The sequence below is a fragment of the Thermobia domestica genome, chromosome 7 (genome assembly GCF_964235325.1).
Source record: "Thermobia domestica chromosome 7, izTheDome1.hap1.1, whole genome shotgun sequence".
Classification (NCBI taxonomy): Eukaryota; Metazoa; Arthropoda; class Insecta; order Zygentoma; family Lepismatidae; genus Thermobia; species Thermobia domestica.
The window spans coordinates 236,998,472-237,020,160 of NC_137460.1; positions in this window are offsets into that span (position 1 = coordinate 236,998,472).

Sequence of the window (21,689 nt, forward strand, 5' to 3'; positions counted from 1 at the left end):
AATTATTTTCTTCCGGAGAAGAAGAAGAAGAAGATGATGATGATGATGTTTTAGAAGTCCGACCAAAAAGAAAACGTATCATTCCACAATGGTCAACGTACAAACTATGAACAAAAAGTTGAAATCCATTTATTACAATCCAGCACACCCTGCATCGTTTTCTACTGCAAAGAAATTATGGCAACCCACAGGAAAATCTATACTTTTAGCCAAAATAAAACTTTGGTTAAACAAACAACCTACCTACACGTTACATCGTTCTGTACGTCGTCGTTTCCGTAGAGATTTTTATCTTGTCAACAATATTGATGATCAATGGGAATGTGATTTAAATGATTTACAATCGCTTCAAAACTATAATGACAATTACCGCTATATTCTTACAGTGATTGATGTGTTTAGTCGGTACGGGTGGGCTGTACCACTAAAATCAAAAAGTGCCGAGGATATAGTGAATGCATTTGAAATGATTTGAATTTAGTACACAGCCGGATTAGTCAGCAATTGTGATGAAATCATGAATTCAAACGTCAGCACATTCCTTTGACGTCAGTCGTAGTTGTATGCTGAATGCGATCGATGAATTTGGTTGGTCAGCATGACGTCAGCAACTGTGATGAAATCATGTATTCAAACGTCACCACATAACTTTCCAATGACGTCAGCCGTAGTTCTATAAATCAACCAATATACTGTCAGCCCATGAAATCATTTGAGCAAGTGCGTTTCAGCAGGAAAGATGTGTACTTCTAACGATAAAGAATTCCTCTTCGCAAGCTATTATCCAATAAATATATTTCAAACAAAACAGGTGATGATTGGTATCAGTGCTAGAACATTTGAACCTGTAATTCGATTGGGCAAAGCAGAACAATTTGGTGTACAACTGACCTGTGAAGAATGGCAAATATTATGTTCACGAATCGACCAAATGAACGATTATTTTCATGATGAGCTAAATGTGACCATAGTCAAATCATTAGGCTCAAATCATGAAGTGGTGCTGCGTACAGTCCTTGAAGAGAAGATGGTGCTGTTACGTAAAAAGAGTACATTTCATGTCCCTCGCAATATGGTGTATCTAACGCAAAAGGAATGGAACAAATTCATCAACGTATTCCAATGTGTGAAACATGCAGTGGAAGTGTGCAACAAAACAAGTATATTCCTGAAAAAGTACTATTTTGAAAAATGTGTTATGCATATTGTACAACATGTATCTAGATGTTGTGATGGTTGTCAATATCGTTCGTGGGTGCATACCTGTATTGATAAACAGTTTATTTGTGATCAAATGGACATTGAGTTTCCACCAATTGATATTGCAATAGACCTTAAAAGACTTCAACTGGAAATAAAATTATACGCTAAAGACAAACTAGTGCAAGAAGTTCAAAATACATTGTATCGATAATATCCAGATCCTCTATCTGGTATGGATGTATGTGATTAACCAGTGCAGTGTAATAAAATGATCCATTTCAATGATTTGTGTTTTTTCATTTCAAGTACAACCCTATGTTCTGACGTGTACTATTGCACCATGATAAACAATGTTGCCAGAGGTTTTTGTTCTAAACAGTTCCGGTTCTTTACTAATGAGTGCACAAACTTATAAAAATGTCAAACCAAACTTTGAAACAAAAATTTCAAACAAAAATTTCGAACAAAAAACTTTGAAACAAAATTTTGAAAAAAAATTTGAAACGAAAAAAAATTTGTAAACGATAAATTTCAAACAAAAAATTTCAAACAAAAAAATTCAAACAAAATTTTACTTTAAAAAAAATAATAGTAATAATATAAAATATTAAATGTAATTGAATTGTGTTTTTGTACGATGTTCCCTTTCCTTGAGATTACATGCTATGTTGAATGCATCACTGACTAGTGACACCGAACCTACCGGGCCCGTATGGGCTCGTCATCAACAGCCACTGATACACTCACCAAGCCAATCATCTACGGAAAATAGAACTCAAATTTGGCCCGAAATATAAAGCTTCCAAACTCTCTTCCATCTCGACTCACAGTCCGATATCCAGGCCTGCAGTTCATCATCCACATCCCATCCGGAAATAGGTTGTGAACCACGACTACAGACACAGGACACCGACCTCCGAGTGGAGCTGGCGCTGAGCACAAAGAAGATCTTGATGTTGTCTGTGAAAGCCCTATCTGAATTTAAAAAAAAAAAAATCTTGAAACAGAATTTTGTAAATTAAAAAAAAAAGTCTAAACTGAGATTTTAATCGAAACTGATAAGATGAGAAATTTTCTACAGATTCGGTTGTTTTCAACTCGGTCACACTAAGGAAAGTCTCTTCCCTGAATTTCACAGCTATTTCATTTCCCCAGTAAACTTATTCTGTACATACTGCTCTCTGTTTTGATCATGCTTCGCATGCATACCAAAAACATCGACTACATATTTCTATGACTTCTTAAAATTACAAGCTAATTAGATTTAGTATTCGAAAAGAAAGATGCGTTCACGGCTAGTAAGTTTTATTCTTCAAAATATTCATGAATGTATTATTGGACAAAATATTCGATAATAAGAAAATATTTACATTGAACTGACATACCCATCAAAATAAAATTTTATAAAATCAATTTCTATACTTTCAGAGCCGAAACATTCTTTACTTTTGCTCATATTCTCGAAATATTCATATTCTTTAATATTCATTTAATATTCTTGCCTTCTAGAGCATTGACATTGTATCGACACGCAAAACAAACAAAAGGACACAATAGAAAATACGAAACACTACTGAAAATAATAACTTCACTGCTTACATGTTGTAGTTAGCTTATTTCACTCCTGTATATATTCTTTGGTGCTTACACTCCTCTGTGCGTCGAGATTGTGGCCGGCGTAGAGGATTTACGCTCTTCGCGACCTCTCTTCAGCTCGGACCCACATGACAATCTAGCACAGGCAAAACATTCATGTACATATTGACATCACACTTAAACCTAAAGCCCTAATCTAACTAATCTAACTTAACCTAGACAAGCATATATATATTTAAAAAAAATCACACATATATTTCATAAAGCACCATACTTATTTTGCATTTTATATTTTGTTTAGTTTCGCTACCACAATCCTACCGAAGACGCAGTGGTTATTTTTGCATCAGTGTCGCTCTGAATATATTGAATTTCTAAAAAAAAGAAGGAAAAGATATTTACTAGTAATTAACAAAAATTGCAATTTCTAACTTGATGAGTATCAGAATTTTAAAAATATTACGTAGGTTTAGCCTATTGATGAAAGTTTTCAGTTACCGGTACGCAAAATGCATGTACCCTTGCACTTGACAGTAGCCGTGAATCTGACACTTGTTTACATCTTCAACATTCATAATCATTCTATTTCAAAACCAAAGAAAACATGCCAAAATAAATAAAAGTTGAATTTTGAGCAGAATTACCGAAATGAATACTTTCTAGATTTTTGGGGAATCTAAAACATCTTTTCATCACTGGGGAAAATGTGTGTGTGGTACACACATTTTCTTGAGATTACAACAATCGCTCTGTGCTGAGATTCTAGCTTTCGTTTCCCCCCCCCCCCCATCGAATGAAAACACGATGTCACATTGCCTGAATCTACATGTGTGCGGCGTTGAGGGAAACGTTACGAACTTAATGCTTCATATTACGAATATTACACGTACACCAGAAAATATATTCACACATGTTTGTCAGAACAAGGAAATTTTCACGCCAAATACCTGGATTGAGTTTCACTTTCACTATTCCTTACTTACTTGAATCCTCTTCTTACACAGCGACTGAACGGATATATTAATAACAAAAAAGAGGTTCCTGACGACTTTTCCACCCGAGATTCCTGGGAAACTCGTAAAACGTGGTCTCAAAACAGTTTTAGGATACTAACTCCTACAGCACCTATCCAGAAAAAAGCATCGAGCGTGGCTTGACTTCTTCCTCCTCGATGTCTGCACCACTACTCAACGTTCTCTCTCCTTCACCGTCTCCTCTGGCTTCTCTTAGGTTCTCTGGCTGATCGAGAACGCAAAATTTGCTAAGGAGCTCATTCCATAACACTAGACATCTACAGGCTAGTATCCATTATGTTATACGAAATCACTTCACAATTGGACTATATCTGGATTAATAATCTGTTGAAACACCAAACACCGTACGTTTATCTCTTATGACAATTTTCAATATTCGCCAAAACGAAGAATTTAACACAATTTAACGTGATCACAAATTATTCCACTTTTCTGCAGACGCTAAACACTGCACGTCTGACTCTTGAAAATGGCTGACGCCGTAAGACAAAGAGTTACAAGAAGATGATCCCTAATTGGAAGATAATCATGACGTAATGATCGGATGATAGGCTTCTGTGCGAAGATCAAAGAAAACCGAAATCTCAGCCGCAGCTGTGATTGTGGATTATCCAATCAGATAATTTTACTTCGAAACAAAGAGATGCACCAAGAAGGGATTATGGCTGACTTTATTAATTTGGAATTTTGAAGATTTTACGAAATAAAATTTCTAGCTTTCTTGTGAAGATTCCCTATGCCGAAATATGAATAGAAATGAATTGAAAACCATTGAAAAAGCTGAAATATACACTTATTTGTCTAAAATAATAATATATTCATGAATAAATGCGTAAAATATATAAAATATAATTAATAATCATGTAATCCTCATATACTATCTATTGAAACGCTCTGTTTTACTAAAATTACGCAAAATTCTCGATCTACGGTTTTCTACTATAAAATAAAAGTTTCTCTTAACATTCTAAATAAATTTTTAAAATTTTCCTACCAACATACAAGGTGCTCAAAAGCATCGGGCCATGTTACGTTATGCTGGGCATAAGGTAACAAAAATTTTGAAATGAAAAATTTTTTCAAACAAAAATCTTGAAAGAAAATTTCAAACAAAAAATTTTAAACAAAAAATTTGGAAACGAAAAAATTTTAAACAAAAAATTTGGAAACGAAAAAATTTTAAAAAGAATTTGAAACGATAAAATTTCAAACAAAAAATTTTAAACAAAAAATTTTTAAACAAAATATTTTGAAACAAAAATTTCAAACAAAATTTTTCAAACAAAAATTTCGAAACAAAAATTTTTAAACTAAAAAAATTTCAAACCACAGTTTCAAACAAATATTTTCAAACGAAAATTTCAAAAGCTTCTTAAATGTTAAACAAAACTTAAAACTGTATGCAGCAAAGATTTGAAAATCATCAACCAATCAGATTGCACGAAAGATAGTGATCAGCCAATCAGATTGCACGAAAGATAGTGATCAACCAATCAAATTGCATCAACAATAACTTTGCCAGTGTTGTAGCATGTATTCCCTTAAGACTATGAGTCATAAGATTCAATAAGGTTAGCTATCAAATCCTAAAGCTCAGGTCAAATCAATCACCACAAATGATCTTAGACTATGAGCTGTGACTAAAGTTCAATGTATTGTTTCAAATTTTGCGCCTTGTGTTAAAATTCTGTTTATCACAATTCCCAAATTTAAAGAATACTTCTTTTGATATACCTAAGTCTTAGAATTAATCATATCATTATATGTTCAATAAGGTCAATAATGTCCGTTAATTGTTTACCTGAGTAGAACCAACTGTTGTCTAGAAACGTGTACTCAAACTTAAGAAGTACCACAACAAAGGAAATGAATCCCTGTACACTACCTCATCAAGGTCAATCACGTGGTACATCGTATTGCTTACGTTTATATTTGGCTGTAATAATCAAAACCAATGACGCAATTTCATTTGACAATTCTCAAATTATCCTACAAAGTTTAAATGTACCAATGTCCTGAACACCTAACCATATCATAGGTCAATAACTGATCACGTGATCATACTAATATTTGACAATGATTTACCCAAAGAAAGATATACCACCCAATTCTATGAACAATTACCAATTATTGATATGACAATAAGAAATGTACCCCTCCCAAAATTTAAGATTGGTACATAAATACACCTGTGTCTTATAAAAAAAAGTAATAAATCCTGTACTCATTCAATTATATAGTCGTATCAAAAGAAAAATGAAATCGGTCAATAAACTTCAAAATTTGAGTATTTGGCTATAAGAGGAACACCAACCTTTACAATGGGTCCTAGAAAAAGGTTTACCGAATTTTGTTATTTGATAATTCCCAAATTTAAAAGGGAACATAAACATATGAAGGTAATAAACCTCTGTACATACCCATATAACGTGCTAAATCCTTATCAAAGGGGTCAATAACCTCCGAAATTTGATTTTTTGGTAGTTATTTACCCATGAAAGGGAACGATGTGGACCATCCAAATTTATAGTGGTACATATTGAGACCTGTACGAAGATACCAAATGCTTATATTAAACAATTTCTAAAACTGAGTGGATAAGCCAAGATACCCCTTGCCAAATTTTAAGAATGGTGAACGAATATACCCATGTCTTATGATAGGAAATGAACCTATATACATCTCCATATAATCATATTAGATAATAGGATCTCATCAAAGGGGATAACTTAGGTCAAAACCAAACACATGGTACAACGTATTGCTTACGTTTATATTTTGGCAATTTTGTACCCCTAAAAGAGAACGATGTGGACCATCCAAATTTATCATGATACATATTGAGGTCCTGTACTATGCTTAAATCGAATTTTTTTCCAAAATTTAAGAGGTGTACCCCTTGCCAAATTTTAAGAATGGTGCACCAATATACCCATGTCTTATGATAGGGAATGAACACCTATACATGACCATATAACCATATAAGGTAATAGGACCTCACCTAAGGAGATAAAATGGACCAAAAACCAAACACATGGTTACACGTAAATTTGGCAATTTTTTAATCCATGAAAGGGAACGAGGTGGACCATCCAAATTTATCATGATACATATTGAGGTCCTGAACTATAATACCGAATGCTTAAATCATAAAATTTCCAAAATTTAAGGGGAGGGCCAAGGTACGTACCTCTCCCAAAAATTGAAAGGGGCGCATCAATGTACCTAAGTCTTATGATAGAGAATGAACACCTATACATTACCATATAACCATATAAGGTCATAGGACCTCATCCAAAGGAATAAATTAGGTCAAAAACCAAACACGTGGTACAACGTAATGCTTACGTTTATATTTTGTCAATTTTGTACCCCTAAAAGGGAACGAGGTGGACCACCCAAATTTATCATGATACATATTAGGATCCGGTACTATGATACCACATGTTGAAATTAAGCAATTTCCAAAATTAAAGGGGTGGGCCAAGGTACCCCTCCCAAAAATTTAAAGGGGTGCATCAATATGCCCATGTCTTATGAAAGGTAATAGACTCCTGTATACGCTCATATAAACATATAAGGTAATAGGATCTCATCAAAGGGGATAAAATCAACCAAAAACCAAACACGTGGTATAACGTATTTCTTACGTTTATATTTTGGCAATTTTGTACCCCTAAAAGGGAACGAGGTGGACCACCCAAATTTATCATGATACATATTAGGATTCAGTACTATGATACCACATGTTGAAATTAAGCAATTTCCAAAATTAAAGGGGTGGGCCAAGATACCTCTCCCAAAAATTTAAAGGGGTGCATCAATATGCCCATGTCTTATGAAAGGTAATAGACTCCTGTATACGCTCATATAAACATATAAGGTAATAGGATCTCATCAAAGGGGATAAAATCAACCAAAAACCAAACACGTGGTATAACGTATTTCTTACGTTTATATTTTGGCAATTTTGTACCCCTAAAAGGGAACGAGGTGGACCACCCAAATTTATCATGATACATATTAGGATTCAGTACTATGATACCACATGTTGAAATTAAGCAATTTCCAAAATTAAAGGGGTGGGCCAAGATACCTCTCCCAAAAATTTAAAGGGGTGCATCAATATACCCATGTCTTATGAAAGGTAATAGACTCCTGTATACGCTCATGTAAACATATAAGGTAATAGGACCTCATCAAAAGGGATAAAATCAACCAAAAAACAAACACGTGGTATTACGTATTGCTTACGTTTATATTTTGGCAATTTTGTACCCCTAAAAGGGAACGAGGTGAACCATCCAAATTTATCATAATACATATTAGGGTCCTATACTATAATACCACATGTTGAAATTTAACATTTTCCAAAATTTAAGGGGTGGGCCAAGGTACCCCTCCCAAAATTTTCAAAGGGTGCATTAATATACCCATGTCTTATGAAAGGTAATGGACACCTGTATACGCCCATATAACTATATAGGGTAATAACACCTCATCAAAGGGGATAAATTAGGTCAAAAACCTCCGAAATTTGACGTTTTGGCAATTTTTTACCCATGAAGGGGAACGACATAGACCCCCAATACTAATAGACGGACATACCCTAGTTCTAGGCTACCACACCCAATTTTTGGATTTGACAATTTCCAAAATTTAAGGGGGGTGGTCCTAGGTACCCCTGCCAAAATTTAGGGTGTGGGCATGGTACCCCTGCCAAAATTTAGAGGGGGTGGTCCTATGTACCCCTAGGTCATTGACCCCGGGCCAAGGTCATTGACCTTTGACCTATGACGTCACAAAAATTTTTGCTGACTCGGCGCATTATACGCGGACCCCTACTACTATATTCACTTTCAACATATTAAAATATTATACATTCGGTCTTTACAAGATGGTTCTTTGTTCTATCTATCTTTCTTAGTTACCGTAACAACAACATCAAACAGATAAACCAGTTGTCATAGCAACGAAATTAAGAAATATTTTGATATGATACAAATTATTTCTTTATATTTTTTCTTCTTCTTCTCAATTGCTTGTGCCTTTAAAATAGCACTTTTGCCCGTAAATATAAACAACACTTAGAAAGTACATACAAAGTATACATTATCGTTCTATGTACGGACTATGGGACTTCTTGAAATTGATTACAATTAAAGAAAGAATTCTGGACAGTTAAACATTTCATATATAATAGTTACCTTACTTTTTGAATAGCCTTCATATATATAAAAAAATACAATTCATAAAATAATATATTATTTTCATTTTATCTCAATATCATTCTTATATTTATTCAATAATCAGTTTTATTTTAATTCTATAAAATTATCGATGACAAAGACATATTCCAAAGGTAGTAAGTTTGTTGGTTATTTTTAGGACCTAAATAGATTCTTGAATTCAATGCCATTTATACTCGTTAACAATAAAGTTAATGTGAGTTAAAATACAACGTAACATATTTCATTTATTGGGCATATTTAACATAAATTTGATAGACAAAATTTGTATTGATGCATAGAAGTAATTGCATAGAATGTGAACGAAGTAAAAATTGCGAAGTAATCATAAGAATATTCAAACTGAAACAAAACAAAAACCAATTGATATTACAAAAAAATAATCACATAATAAAGAAATTATTACGCTAAGGATTAATCTGAAATTTAGATATTATCTATATTAATCTTAGATAAAACTTCTGTAGGAACTAACTTTTCAACTAATTGCATCCACTTATTTTTGGTATAACTTTTAACAGCACAACTTAGCTTAAGTGACATTACCAAAAGATTCGATTAAGTTGCATTGTATAGCACAATATTGAATACAGTTCTGTATGTTATTCACTTCACCAATTCTTTGATTTCTATTTTGAAGATTTCTGCCACCTATGTAATTACTACGAAATCTGGGAATTCGTGAGAAATTAGCTCAATTATTTAAATTATTCTTAACAGCAGTATAATTATTATTTCTATTTCTTCTGAAATTAGGTGCGGTCGTATTGCCTTTACGAGAAAATCTAACATTACCTCTCATATTATGATTACAATCTTCTCTAACGTTGATATTTCAAACAGGAATATAGTTAGCTTGATTTCTGTTATTATTACCTTACAATCTAGTCTGACTTTCATAATTTTGAACTATCATTATTAAGTGATTAAATTTAATACACTGCGAAGAGATCAATACTTGCTGTAGCCTAAACGGTAATAATATTCTTATTGATACGATAATACGTGATTTCTGCTGATATGAATTGATCTGTTTCAAGTCATGATACGCAGATATTACAAAATCTGTAAGGCTTTTATCTACTTTAGGATCAAAACGTCGGTTTCTAATTTGGACATCCCGATCTCCTAACATAAAATCATTTTCGAAATTTGCTAACAGCGCATTTTTAAAGTCGGAATAATTACGTAGACTACCTCTGATTGCTTTGTACCATACCGAACAAGGTGGTAACAAAATATACGGTAAGATTTTCAGGAAATTAGCCTTATCTATTCCAATTAGTTCACACTCTTCCTCAAGTTTCTCTAAAAATGTACTCGCTGGGATGTCCTCAGATCTACCGGTGAATTTAGTTAATGATCTTGTTTCACTGAGTTTCACGCGACTATTATTATTACTAAAATACCTTAGATGTCAAGGTTTTATGAGTGTATGTTTCCTGCGACGTGGTCTTCTTTCTTTGTCCTCAGTATTTTATATGGTATCTTCCCTTTCAGAATAGACTTCTGATGAGTTGTCTTCTTCACAGAGTCTATACTCATTTTTCATATGTTCTTCATATACAACGTTGAGGGCAGGATCAGGATTACACTGGGCCGTAATGATTTTATCTTTGATGGTATGAATCTCTTCTTGCAGTCTTCGAATTTGGTTCGTATGTGTCGTTGACTTGTGTTTCGACTACATTAACAGTACTTCTCATCACTGCAAAGCTATGAATAATTTGTTCCATCCTATTGTTGGTTATTTCAGATTTGGTATTTATCTGCTGTGTTACTTGTTCGAATTTGGAATCCATCTGTTGTGTCATGGAATTCATTTGCTGTCCTAGCTGTCGTAAAAAATTAATTACATCCGTTGAAGTCTCAATTGCTTGAATATCGGCATCTTCAACTCCTGTATTGGTATTGATTTTAGGTCTTCGGTATATTTGTCTTTTATTACGTAGTAAGAGATAATCCGTGATGCTGATTGAGATAGTTTACTAATACTTCTGAGTAATGTCAAAATTCCACGGTTTCGGCACCATATAAATATGTAACGTTATTTCTTTTCGCTGTTACGTTACATTCCCTGATTCCAAATGTATATATTGAATATTTATACAGTTCACTAGATTATCATGAATCACATAACACAATTATTCACTTCTGAATATATATATATATTCACTTTCAATATATCGTGTTTGTCACATTAAAATATTATACATTCAGTCTTTACAAGATGGTTCTTCGTTCTATCTATCTTTCTTAGTTACCGTAACAACAACATCAAACAGATAAACAAGTTGTCATAGCAACGAAATTAAGAAATATTTTGATATGATACAAATATTAAAATTATTTCTTTCTTCTTCTTCTTAATTGCTTGTGCCTTTAAAATAGCACTTTTGCCCGTAAATATAAACAATACTTAGGAAATAAATACAAATTATACATTATCGTTGTAATAAATTGTAGGAATAGGTGTAATGATAATTAAAAACTATTAATTGCTTCTCTTGAGTGAAATATTAGATTTTTTATACTGTTCATTTCCTTACGTTTTATGTAACAACGATTTTGGAAATAAAAATGTATTCGTATTTCATGCTCCTTGTATAAATTTAGCTGTTTGGGATAAATAAATAATACAAAACTTATTATGTTAATAACATAATGTGTACAACGTACTTATACCTTTCTTTAACAAAAAAAAAAAAAAAAGAAAGAAAGAAAGAAAGAAAAGAAAAGAAAGAAAATTAAAATCGAATGATTAGGAACGAAGTTATAAGGAGTTATAAGGGGTTAAGCGAGCGATGACTCTTCATTTCCCCCCACCCCCTCCCAGTCGCGGGTTTGACATGTCCACCATCACTTTTCTTATTCCCTAACTTACAAGGAACAAAATGATACCATCCACAATACTCTACAATTAAATTGCACACGGATTATTGTCCGTTCACTCTAGGATGGAAAATTGTTTACAAACAACAATTTGTAGTGCGAGCGTCAACGCCTTGCTTCTCACCCGTACATGGTTAATTCATGGTTGCCAGACACATGAATCGCCGAACCGAATGTACCTACTTCTGCACAGTCATAGAACAATTATTATTACTACGTAAATTGCTGCTTTTCGCATGACTGAGATATTAACGTTATGACAAATCGAGTTAGTTATTATGTAATACAATCTTACATATAATGCACACTCAATTTTGTACAAGTGTTCTTGTTCGAAAGTGTGCCGAAACTTTGTACGCCTGGCAATATTGGAATCATGCAGTTTGTATTGTAAACAATAAACAGGGATCGCGAAGACCGTTAGGTTCGCTGGACAGCGTTGTTTTCTTGATAAAGCGACAGAAACATCTTGTACTGATTGTAAACAGAGGCTGGGAATTTCGATGCGAGTTTAGGTGGAAATATTCTCGCCACATTATTGCCTGTTGGTGAAGGTTTGCAATGTTGCAAACTGCCAAGTCTAGAATTCATACTAATTGAACGAGCTTTGAGAAGGATTAGTCTGATGCAATAATTATAAATACTAACAACCATAGACCTAAAGTATTAGGAAATAAAGCATGCTGCTGTAAGAAGAATATAATACACATAGAATTACGTGGTCAAAGCACAGTATAAAGCGAATTTTAACATGTAAATATTTTAAAGCAGTACGCATTTACCCTGTTTGGGTGCCCTTACCAGACACTGTCCAACACAAAAAAAAGGCATTAAAATAGGTAGATTGAGCATGGGCATAAACCCAGCTCTGGCTGGTATTCCTTTTTAAGGTTTTTCTCAGTCCCACAAGGTGAATGCCTAAACGATAGCTTCTGTAAGGCCGGGGCGGATTCAGGACGGACTTCTGGGGGGGCGGTGGGTTTTAGTACTGCTACTTAGAGCTACTTTTAAGAGCTCCAAACTCTGGAATGGGTTTTATTTAAATATATAAAATAAGAAAGTTTTCTCTCCGGTGGGGGGGCGATCGTCCCCTGGGTCAGCCACTGCTGTAAGGCCAGAAATGAGCCAAACATTGAGGCCCCAGAATTGGCGGGAAATATATTACGCCAGAATGTTGCCAAAGCTTCCACAAATATTATGGTGGTGGGTTCCGATATCCCTTTTTCGTTTATATGTGTTTAAATTCATTATGAAGTAAATTTAGAATTGTTTCTTTCATTCTCTTTCTTTCTTTCTTCTCATCTTTCTCATCCTCACTCTCTTTTCCCCACCTTCATAAAATCTGAATACTATCCTCCTGTAAGATTGTTTCTCTCCACGACCCAAGGTTTAAAGAGACCAACCTGATATAGTTAACTATTAGCAGAACTGTGGCAATAAATACACATTAGAGACAGCGCCGTAACTCAGATTTTTTTCTGGGGACAAGCATTAGTACGTGTATTTGGGCCTCCTAGAAAAAGTTTTTTCTAATTCTAGGGCCCTCCTCTTTCTACCTTTCTCTTACTATTTATGTCCCCCCGGAGCCTGTGGCCCTCCCTCACGGCAAGGTCTGCGGGGCCGTTACTTACGCTCCTGGGCCCCTTCCATACATGACAAATTAATTCAGGGGACAATATTGACAAATCTCAAAACCATACCAATAAATGTTTCTAGGACCCCTAATAGTACACGTTTTTTACTGAAGTGGGCCCACGACTCACTTTTGTTTTATTTACCTTTTGTGCGCTGCTTTATGTAAAGTAGTGAAACTGTTTGATGCTTCATTTATAATTTCATGTTCGTATCGTATATGGATTAAGAAATTTTTGCCTCAAAATGGGCCCCTTCGAACGGCGGGGAACCTCCCTGGGGGCAGTTGCCCCTCCCCTGCCCCACACATGTTACGGGCCCTGATTAGAGAAGAAGTAAACTGTTTCGAAATTTACGCAACTTGCAAATACCAAACCCTACTAGTGATAAAGTTGATGAGTTAGTGCCACTGTTACCACTGCGATAAGGAGAAAGAAGGGGAAGGACTGCTAAGATTCGCTAGCCAGGTTTTGTGTCAAAACACAGCTCCAAGCTACAGTAAACGGACAATACCACTAGAAAACCCACTATATGGTTATACCATTGGATCGACTATACGAACGCTTTCACTGCAGAGTCAGGGCGTCTGGGCGCGCTAATAACGCGTATCTCAGGAGGTTAATTCGAGCTCTAGATGTTTTTATCTTTCGTATCGAACCTTCCACCAAACGATCTTAATAATTCATCAAGGGATTTCATTAACATCTGTTAGTATTTGAAGAATTTATTTTCGTAGTTCCGGTGCTCCGCGAACATTAAATAAATTGGCCAGTAGAAAGCCGATTTGTCAACAAAGGATGAGTTCTCAATTTGCTAATTTCCTGGTCACCTTCACTTGCTAATCTCTCGGGTATTAGATCAATAGGTCGATACATCCCATTTCTTCTAATCTCTTGCTTATTAGGTCGAGGTCCATAAGCCTACATCCCATTTCTTCTAATCTTTCGGTTATTAGGTCAAGAGGTCTATACATCCCATTTCCAGCGATTCCATATCTACCACGGAGAAAGAAAAAATAATGATGTTGCAAGAATTCAATGCCTACGCGCGTTTAGTCTGATTACGGCACTTCTAGTGTCGCTTTATCTTCGTTACGTGTTTAGCGTCCGTATCGTCGGACAAAATAATACCCTCTTTTCTGGACTGCTAATGCCGCGTTTACAGCGTCCGTATACTCTATGCAATACATTATCTATTTGGTTTAAATAATACTTAAAAACTGATATTGCACAATTAAACGAACTCCACATTTCCTAACTCTCAGAAGTTTTTCGTATGGTTAGTGTAGGGAGAACCAGCTTCGGTTCCCGTAGGAGCTCGTGAGTTTTGAGAAGTTTTATGCTAATGTAGATCCACGTCTCATATAGCTTTGCTGCTAAAAAGGATTATAATTTCCTATCCAACCAACCAAGAACACTTAACTTTCCTTGTAGTGTCGCTGCTTGCATTCTAATAATATAAAATGATTTTAAAAAACATTGTTTAGTGATCACGTAAGATTTGTTAAATAAAACAGTAATTTTTTTGTTTGTTCCCAAGGTTTCATAATGGTGGGTCCAGCACGACAGCAGTAGAATGGAAAGGGATCCATCTCCTGTTGCAAGATCGTCGGTCTATCGCAGTATGGCAGAGGCACGAAGACCACGATCTGCATCATCCTCCAGAGCTCCTACTCTACCTCCAAAGCCAGCACGACTACAGGAACATAGACGAAGAAATTCTATTGATGAGTCGTCGCTAAATAAGATCACAAACATGCCTTCACGTGAAAAATCGTTTGTGGATTTACAATCTTCTTACGAGCGAATGTCATCATCAATGGTTTCTACTACAACAACTGAGTCAAGTGAACCTGAGAGTAGAATCTCAGTTCGTTCAGAAAGTGAAAGAAGAAATGTTCCTGTGCGTCCAGCTCCACAGCTACCGCCAAGTGGAACTATACCGAAATCTCAGTTTCATCCAACATCACGATCAGTATCCAGTGCACCGCCTGCAGGGGGAGTTGCATGTTTGCCTACTGCATGGAGAAGATCGTTCTCTAACGACGGAAGCACGAAAGATGAAACAGACCATAGGATGGCTCAAGTGCACAGACAAACACAAACAGAATCACCTTCTAGGACTCCTAGAAAACGACGAAGGCCCTCTTCTGCTCCAGGTGTCAAGAGTTCACCGTCTAGTGCAGGTATGTTATCTATTATGCTGCTTGTAGACGATCCAAGAAAGCTTGAACAAGACCATTCAATACCTCAAATTTACACGTTCAAAGGAGTATTGTTCGAGACACTTGAACAAGAGTCTCGAATGGACTTGAAACAACTTTTACACGATCATAGAGGTATTGAATCTGTTTTATATTCTTGTTAATAGATGGCAGTCGAAAACAAGAGACTGTAACTATGAAAACAAATGAAAGAAAAACTGCGTACTGTTTTAGTTCAGACCTGCGCATGAATAGCTATAATATTAGGATATTTTTCGTAACTTTCTGCAGGTATTTGTAATTTAATAGATTATATTAAATAATTTAGAAAACAGGTCAATTGATTTTGCAGCAATCCCATCGAATTTTCACTAAGTAGTTTGTCCCTTTTACATTAAATGCGAGTTAGGTTAGATGACGTTAAAAAAGTAAAGTGCTGCTTAGGTATAAAATCGTTCTCTTTACTAAGATTTTTTTAAAAATGATCTTCAAATGGTGTGCTGATGACAGAACCACACTCAAAAAGAAAAAATCGAACTGTTTCCTAAAATTGTGTGTATCACGAGGCAATGTCTGCCTTTTGATGTTATTTATGCTTTGGCATCGAAGACTGTTTAAACAAAAGGCTGAAATCACAGAAAACCAAACGAAGCAATGATAATATTTTTCAGCTAGAGGCCTTTCGCTTATATGTGCATCAGACTTTCTTTACAAATCTATCCCTGTTTTGGTACTGGTTAAGAATAACTCGTCAAACGAATAGTAATTTTACTGTTAAAATATGTGAGTGTGTATGAAGGAGAATTATCTGAGATGCCGTAATAATTCCCACTGTCGAAACATGCCTGTAGAATGTAGGAAACCAGTATTTTATATTTAGAAGTTTAATGTTACCAGTATCAGATCATTACAAGAGCTATAGTTCAGTTCAAATGAGTGAATACGATGTCAAGGGTTTGTTGCACTATTCTCATTTATACATGATTCTTATTCTTGTACTATAACCTCCGTCGATGATGCGCCTGATCCGTACGGACATACTCTCCCGTGGACCCCCTTCAATACTCCTGCCGCGACATTATTAAATAGTATCTCGATTTTATTATTATTACTTTTGCACAGTCTTGTATGTAGCATATGTTAGCATGCACATTTGTACCTTACGGGAAAGCACTGGCTAAATTAATCTGCACGCGTGAAAGCAATCTCTACCTCAAGACATAACTCTCAAATACTACGTGTGGATTTCGTGATAAAATAATTAGAATACAATAGGATAACATCTATCATTTCCAGGATGCTTCAGTTTGCGAGCATATTATCAACCTGTACGCAAATATTTAATATTATCAGAGATTAATAACAGTACAAAACGTCTTAATAAATCAAGAAAAGTCAGTTATTTATTCTTTTTATTTGTCTCTTCTTCCTTATCTGCACCCAATATACTTGTATATTAAATTCTCAAGTTAATACTTATACTTCTCATTGCCTCAAAATTTAACAAAACTTATGGGCATGCAAGCATTATAACTATATAAATCGTGAATATTATAAATAAAAAATACTAACAATATCTTCCGGCGCAAATAATAGCTTTTGTTTATTATAATACACACTTGGAATATCAGATAATTATGGAAAAGAGTAACGAAAAGATATTTATTCAACTACAGCTCTGTCTCACGACGCCATCATACTTGGTTTGTATTTTCCTGCACTCAACTCGAGCGCTGATTGAATTGGATTGTTTAGAACAGGACCGAAACGAAATTTCTTGAACGAAACTATTGAATTCAAGACAAAAATGACGTCAGTGCTGACGTCTTTTTCATCAAATAGTCTTGAATGGTCTTGAACAAGTGTCTTGTTCAAGCTTTCTTGGATCGTCTACAAGCAGTATTAGAAATATCGGTAGGTGTGTTCCTGTATATTCTGTGAATGTGTGATGATTTTCTTCGGTTAATTGATTGATTGTCTGTATCATTATCAATTTGTTGTTAGTTATATAAAGATTCCAACGCAAGGGTATCCGTGCAGACTTTCTTCCAGAATATTTTTTCCGTGGGGGATCAAAATGTAAAAGGGTTCACTAAGACATTTGGTAAAGAAAGTGCTCTAAAACAAGAACGTCATGCAATCACAATTTTCAGCTCCGGGGGGGGGGGGTAATTCCTTATTTCCGCGGGTGTGTACTCCCAGGGAAACACTGTAAATTAATGCGTGTAAGGTTTATCATCTGCTACTCTGAAAAGCATCCACGATATTAGTAACTTATAACGAAGAACAAAAATATAGTATCCAAATATGAGACATTAATTGATAGACTTCAACGAGATAAACAGAATGACTTGGATAAGTTTAAATTCTCAGGTGTTGTTTACGAGAAATCCAAGAAAAACGACCTTTTATGGCGCTAAAGAGTATGACATTCATTTGCAGTAATAGTTTATGTTACTTTATTCTGGTACAACAGATTGTTTATTTATCTATATAGCCTATGTGTAAAAAAGTACACTATCAAGTTACAGTTGTCTTCTAATAGTGAGTCACACACTCCTAACAGTGACGTATATATATAATAACTAAATCATTGTGTAATCTTCTTCAAGTTAAAGTAACTTTCCACAAAGAGAAAACCACTATGAAGTTAGGAAATCAATAGGCCTATACCTAATGAAGAAAATTTTGAAAAAAAGAAAACCAAAACACTATAGGGTTTCTTATTCAGGTCTCATTTATCCAAACTTGTCCGAACTCATGTGGTCGGCGCTCATGAGTTCCAGATCATGTTGTCGACGCTCATGAGTCCAATCTAGCTGCTACAACGGAAGCTTTGGACCACAGCTCACGAGAAATCTGTGTTAATAAGGAATCTGTTAGAAGAGAAAGAATCTATCAGAAGGAAATCGCTAGTTCGTCTTTTCTATCTGGTGGTCCACTTACAGTCCATTGGGATGAGAAGTTATTACCTGTCCTCACATCTATGGAACCTGTTAATCTCATAGTCGCTCGTTTCTGGGAATGATGATACGAAACTATTAGGAGTGCCTGCTATTTCAAATGAAAGTGGTGCCTCCCAGTCGGAAGATGTTTATAAGTTGCTAGAGGGTTGGAACTTAACCACACGTGTACATTTCATGTGCTTTGACACAACAGCATCTAACACGGGGTCACAAAATGAAGCTTACACCCTGCTGGAACAGAAAATGCAGAAGGATCTGATCAGAGTCCCATGCAGGCATCACATAATGACACTAATTGTCGTGAGAGTGTTCGACATGGTTTTCCGGTGCTTCAATGTGTCCACACATAAAACTTTCAATGTTTCTCTGAGGCATGGAACTCAATTGGCAAGCTGAAGTTTGACATCGGAATCCAGGAGGATGTTGTCGCAGAGGTTTTGACCCCAGCATAGTATGAACTGATATAATTCTTCAAGCAGCAACGGACGCACTATCAACGTAGAGATAATTACATAAAACGTTTACAACTTGCTCTCATATTTCTTAGCAAAGTTCTTCCAGGAGGTATCACATTCAATATTCCTGGAGTTTACTATCGCACGATGGATGGTGAAATTGATTTATTGTCTGAAGTCATATCTTTACCGGTCACAGTTTCACCCTATATCTCGTGAGCTGAACGCGCTTCGCGACTTAAACATATTTGTTGTCGCAGTGTATTTGAAGCCATCCTATTCCTCTAGTCTTGCGCTTTCAGCCCCAAGTAACGACCTGAATCTCTTAAGACGCATCCATTCCTACCAGAATGTTAACGCAAAAATTGCAGAAGTAGCAATGTGCAGTTTTTCACGATATCTGTGATATTTGAGCGAACCACTTATTGTTTTCAGTTTTTCTTTTGATCCTGAGCTCGTCGTAGCAGTGAAGAAAGACATGGTTACAGCGTTATTTAGGAATGGAAGAAAAGGAGAAGAGCTCGTGCGCTTAAGATATAAGAAGACCACAAAGCATAAAACCCTTAGTGACTTCGTTTCCAGAAACACCAGAAATGTGTTTGAAGCATTGAATATCTTCAAGGATTTTTTATTAGAAAACCCTCAAACATGGGAAACGAACGATACTTTCCTTCAGACTCGAGAGCATGTGAATGCTCTACATGTTGTAAATGATCTGGCAGAACGATGAATTGGATTGATTCAAAACTTAATGGAAAACTGACCAATCAGGAAGAATGGGCCCAATTTCTTCTCCAAGCTGTAGAGGTGCACAGAAAGAAATTTCCTCACCCCCAAATAAATTCATTCTCAGTCAGTTTGTTTGTTTGTTTGTTTGTTGTATTGAATATACTTTCGCAAACTTAAACACTGAAAAAATATAAATTCGTAAAACATAAATATTACTATACGATGTTTCCACACATATTTTTGAATTTCATAATATTTACACATTTTACACATTAATTTTCACATTTTGGTGGTTTTAAATAAATTTATGGATGCGTTGATCGAACATTAAATATTAAGTAATTGTTTCAAAATTTTTGTAGTAAACATTAGAGATAAAAAGAAATAAAATTTGACTTTGAGACCATTAAAAATGCAAAAGTGAATTTTCGTTGCCACCCCACATGAAGGTAACCAAGGTCTGTGTTCAATTGGCCCTCAGGTCAGCTCAGTTGTTGATGAGGGTATATCCAACATACTACCTGGTTATGGCACTTTAGTTACACGGTGAACTTGCCTAAGAATAGAGTGAACATGAAACCACAGAGCGTAATAAGGACGTATATCCTGTACGAGTTCAAACTGGGGTCAAACGCCACTGCAGCGGGGTGAAAGATATGCCAGGCCTTTGGTGAGGGTGGCGTAAATACGCGGACAGTGCAGCGGTAGTTTAACTAGTTTAAGGAAACAGAACACTTTAAGTCGCACCACGTGCCGGAAGACCAACACACCTACAAAATGAAGATTGTCAGGAAGCAATTGAGGCGAACAGTGGCCAGACATGTGAGGAACTGGGGTTACAATTCAGTGTGAGTGGAGAAACGATTCGGCAGTATCTCCATCAACTTTTCAAGCACCACAAGTTGGATCGATAGGTCCCATATGATTTAACTTCGGGCCAGAAGGCAACATGAGCAGATACCTGTGTTTCTTTGCTGTCTCGTCTGAAGAAGTAGCCATTTCTGGACAGGGTGTTTACATGTGATGAGAGGTGAGTCCTGTACGAAGCTCCACGGCGCCGTTATCATTGGTTAGCAACTCATGAACCGGTTTCAAAACAGCCGAAACCAGCACTTCACCAGAAGAAGGTCCTCCTGTGTGTTTGGACGACTGCTCGCGGCATCGTGCATCGAGTACGGCTACCGGCTGGTCAGAGCATCAATGCAACTGTGCACTGCCAGCAGTTGAGCCGTATTCAAGGAAAACTCAAAACTCTGGAACCAGCATTTCTGAAACTTAAATGGGTCCTCCTGTTACAGGACAACGCTAAGCCTCACGTAGCTAGGATGACTCGTTGCACCCTTCTACGCCTTGGATGGGAAACACTATTGTATCCACCATACTTCCCGGATATTGCACGGTACGATTATCACCTGTTCCATTTCTTGGACAAATATCTTAGAGGACGCCAGCTCAAATCTCTAGTTGAGGTGCAAAATGCGCTTGATACCTGCTTCGCTTCAAGGGCCACCAAGTTCTACCGTGATGGAATCCATGGAATTCCAGAAAGTTGGCAGAAAGTCGTCGATGCTGATGGGACTATCATCGATCTCTCAGGTATGTCTTAGGTGACATATTGATGTATGAAGGCGGTGGGTGAAAAAGCAATAGAACATACTAGATAACCTTTATATATATAAAAGTGAAGATATTACTTGATAGTAAAACTGTTTTAAACGTCATTGAGTAAA